The sequence below is a fragment of the Aedes aegypti genome, chromosome 2 (genome assembly GCF_002204515.2).
Source record: "Aedes aegypti strain LVP_AGWG chromosome 2, AaegL5.0 Primary Assembly, whole genome shotgun sequence".
NCBI lineage: Eukaryota > Metazoa > Arthropoda > Insecta > Diptera > Culicidae > Aedes > Aedes aegypti.
The window spans coordinates 350,944,035-350,948,368 of record NC_035108.1 but is presented as its reverse complement, the minus strand read 5'-3'; the positions used below and the strand labels follow the sequence as shown (position 1 = coordinate 350,948,368).

The following is a 4,334-nucleotide window of genomic DNA, read 5'->3' as shown; positions in this document are numbered from 1 at the left end:
CGCGGATATTGTTATGGACAATTTGATCACCAGAGCAATCAATCTTGCAGCGATCCCTCCACAACTCATACGAAAATATGTGGATGATCTATTTTTAGTCATACACAAAGACAAACTAGATCAAACACTGTCAATTTTCAATGCACAAAACGAGAAAATAAAATTCACGTCCGAAGTCGAAGACAACGGAAAGCTTCCTTTCCTGGACCTTCTGGTAATCAGGCAAGAGGATGGAAGTGTAAAAACAGATTGGTATTCCAAGCCGATTGCTTCCGGTAGAATTCTGAACTTCTTTTCCTTCCATTCACCTGAACAAAAATTGTCAGTCATTAACAATTTCATTGATCGAGTTCGATCTTTGAGCACAACCAGAACCAGAGAAGAGCAAGACGAACTTATACACAGTCATCTACGCAAGAATGACTACCCACGTACGTTGATCAACAGAATGCTGCGCAAAACACCTGTAACCAATAGCATGGAAAAACCAGCAACCTTTAGATCGATACCGTATATTCGCCAGTTGACTCACTCCATTAAGAAAATATTACAAAATAGTAACACAGCTATGGGCATCTCATACAGCAACCAAAATACAGTCGGATGTCTATACAAAACAGCAAAAGATCCTGTTCCAAATCTGAATAAAAGCAACGTGATATACAAGATAGACTGTAGAGACTGCCACTACAAATATATAGGGATGACAACCAACAAACTCCGAACCCGTATGTATGGACATCAATCACACATCAACGTTCTGGATGAGAAGCTGAGAGAAGGAAACTGCTACACCGATCCAGCAGTACAACAACTGAAGGAGAAGACAGCACTAATAGAACACTGTATCACCCATCAACATCGCTTCAATATCAACAACCCATCCATCATAGATATCACCTACAAACGACAAGCTTTGCAAGTGTTGGAAATGTGCCACATCGCTACTACATCCAACACCGTCAACCGTCGGACAGATACCGACGATCTCAGCTGTGCGTATGCGAACCTCCTCGATACAGTCAAACGACAGAGAGAAGAGAATATCGCATCGTCAAACCGCAGACAGACGTTCAAGTTAGACTCAGCCACTTGTGTAAAAACATGGCCGCCACAAATCGCCAAGTGGCAATAAGCTAACAGATGGCGTTAGAGGCGTATGCGTCCCGCCACCATCCTGATCACATTTCGTTGACATCATGACACACAACCGCTCCCACAGTCCACGTGCTCAACGCTAAAAACTATGCACCTATTTTTCGCGCTGGGTGGGTGATGTTCCCCTTTTGATTCTAATTTCTCATGTAAAAGTTAATTAAATCCATTGTAATTTTTACCACAAGTTGGCATTTAATTTACTCACAGATTCATGCTAGCATAACACCCTTGAATGATCGTAACTCATGTAAAATAAATTGGCGTGAACAAATCACAATTGTGTGAATCATTTTTAAAGTGATTGTTTTGATATTTTTGTTCAGTGGGTGGTGGACTGGGTGGTAAGCGAGAAGATGAAGCCACGTGCTTTTACGAACTGTCACTGTACTGCAGCAATTTGCTCCCTAGGTGACACCTCGGTAGAATTTACACAGGAATTTTGAATAAATTTGTTCCTGCTTAAACGTCTGTCTGCGGTCAAACCGTCACCGTAGTAGAACACAACAACCCAATACTCACGAACACGCTCCACTAACCCATTCAAACCCAACCACCCAGTTACCACCCATAATGCTCGACCCACAGTAATATTCCCTTCTCCGGCTGTGAAACATCCGTGCGCGAGACGTGTGTACAAACCTGGCAATTACCCGTTATGACCAGTGAGGGTACCACATTCGAAAATGACGAAACTAACCCGACATATCTCCGTGTAAAGCTACGGTACTTAACAAGTTGGTTAACTTCGAGTGAGTAATTTTGTCAAATTTGTATCAATGTTAAGTTAGACCAGAATGTAATTATATGTTGTATGTTTCGTGAAATATTTTAATAAACACAGGCCCTGAAGAAGATCCAAACCATAGGATCGAAACGTCGGCGATGAATTAAAATTATCAACGCTTTTGATTGTGACTGCAAGCCGAAATCCAAAATTAAGTTCACTTATTTTTAAGTTTTTTTTTATGTTTCCTTAAGGCTTATATTTAGCTTTGAGTGAAATCCGCAGGATTAAAAACGAGTGCAGGTTTTTTTCCGAAGGAATACACCAATAAAGGAATCTGAAAACTTTTGCTCGATAGAGACAATTAGGATCTACTTAACATCTAGGTTGTTCAAACCAAGCAGTCTCCAGATGTTAGATTTAAGGAACATTTAGCAGAAAAAAGGAGAACTCGAACGGAGATAGACAAAGGGATGACTCACAATTTTAAAGCTGAGGTCACGAAACATGTTTTAACAGAGAGTCATGCATTTACAACGGCGGATATCAACATGTGTCTGCACCTAAGAAATTGGATTCGGCCGAAATTTTGGAAATTAATTATTGAGACGTCCAATTTGGGAACGGTCTTCAACAATGTTGTAGTTGATAAATGTTTCTAACAGTATTAGAATAGCGCTAACTCGTAAGGGCACATGGTAATTCGTATTCAACAATTGTATGTGATTATCCAGAAACTATTTTGAGTAAAGGCCTTCGAATCTGCATGTATAAACATATATCACTAGAAAGCAGTGAATCAAATTGTCATCAAAGGAAACGAACAACAAAGCAAGCTCTCTCACAATCGTTTATCACAGCTTTTGCGGATTAGGATACAATCAAAAGCAAACATGTCATGACAATCACAGAACGCAACATTGTTACAACCTTTTCAACTCGCGATCAATCAGTTGTTATAACCATAAAACCAAATTTGTTTTATGGATGCTGTTCGATAATGTGCCAATGTTTACTCACACAGAGAAAGTTCTCGAAAACTGCGATGCGAAGCCAAGAAAATCGCTTCGCACGTTGTGATCGATCATTGTCTTATTCTGTTCAAGTAACGATAAACTGATGTTGCGGAATAAAAATGTTGCAACAAGAATAGGAGATGACAATGTCTTTGTTGCTGCGTGTTGGGTGACAAGTATTTCACTACTAAAAAGATATTCGATATATGGAATATTTAGTCATGAAGAGTTCACTGTATAAATTATTTTGGTTCAATAATAAATAGAATCAGAATTAAAGTTATAGTCTCTAAGTGTAACTAATGATATTGATGAAACCGTGATTCACCACCGATCAGCCTCGACATCTCATTCCTTCGTTCTCTGCATTTGCTCAGTTGCGTCATCGAACCATAGGCGCATCTCCAGAACCTATAACACTGATTAATGATTATCCGATCGCATGTATGATCCACATGAAACGTACTTATACGCCGATAATTAATGTAATGGCCAGCATAAATAGCCAGATCGCGGCCACCGTGCCAATCAGCTGTTTATGTGCTATTTGCCAAACCTCTGAACCGCGATGCCATCAGATAGGTATCATTCGCCGGTTCCCATCCGGGTGCCCACTCCACGTTAATAGAGGCACATACCCTATACCTACCGCCAACGGCCAACAGGTCCAGTCTGTTGCTAACCATTCAATAGCTCAAGTTGGCGCGTAGGTTCATAAACTATAACAAATGGTCGATGGATTGCGATGGAGCTATGGATTGTATCTGCAGGGCTGGTGGCGAAAAATAGTTACCGTTTTGATTCATATTACGGACACTTAAGTCCTCAGAGAAGTATAACTCTCGCATACTCTGAGATAACGCCCTAAAAGCCATTGGTAGCCACGTGTGTAGCTCGTTGTTTCTGAGCAAAAGAAAGAATAAGCATCCAAACAAACATCATGGACAGGTAGATAATGATCCTTTCTTTCCCATAGCGTTGTTGAATAACATGAAAATTCAATCAAATGCTCAGAAACAACGAGCTACACACATGGTTACCAATGGCTTTTAGGGCGAGATCAGAAGCTATGCGAGAACTCACCAAAAAGCATGTAATATAAATCATTCTTCAGTGCGCATCGTACCTTCGTGCTGTGCGTACACGAATTCTCTCTGCTCTTGGAAGTTTTTTAAAAACTACCTAAAGCAATAAAAAGTACTTTTCAGTGCTAAAATTAAAAACGGTACTTTTCAGTGCTACTAAAACAGTACTTTTCAGTACTATTTTTTCTACTATTGATCCCTTTACGATCCTTGTTTGGACTCGTGCCTTCGATTTTCCGTTGGACCCGTTGGCGAACGCTAGCGGTAGTAATCCTTCTTGGACGCCGTTTTGGGAAAAAAACTCTCGAGGTCACGTCTTCTTTCGTTTATTCACTAAACATGGTATCGACA

At 40.3% G+C, this 4,334-nt stretch overlaps 1 long non-coding RNA gene across 1 annotated transcript; it reads left to right on the top strand.

The window, feature by feature from the left end:
- Nucleotides 1-1,645: 1,645 nt before the first annotated feature.
- On the top strand, nucleotides 1,646-2,101 carry LOC110675882. The gene is made up of 2 exons (XR_002499881.1): nucleotides 1,646-1,907; nucleotides 2,000-2,101. It is a non-coding gene; the product is annotated as an uncharacterized LOC110675882 (long non-coding RNA).
- The last annotated feature ends 2,233 nt before the right edge of the window (nucleotides 2,102-4,334 follow it).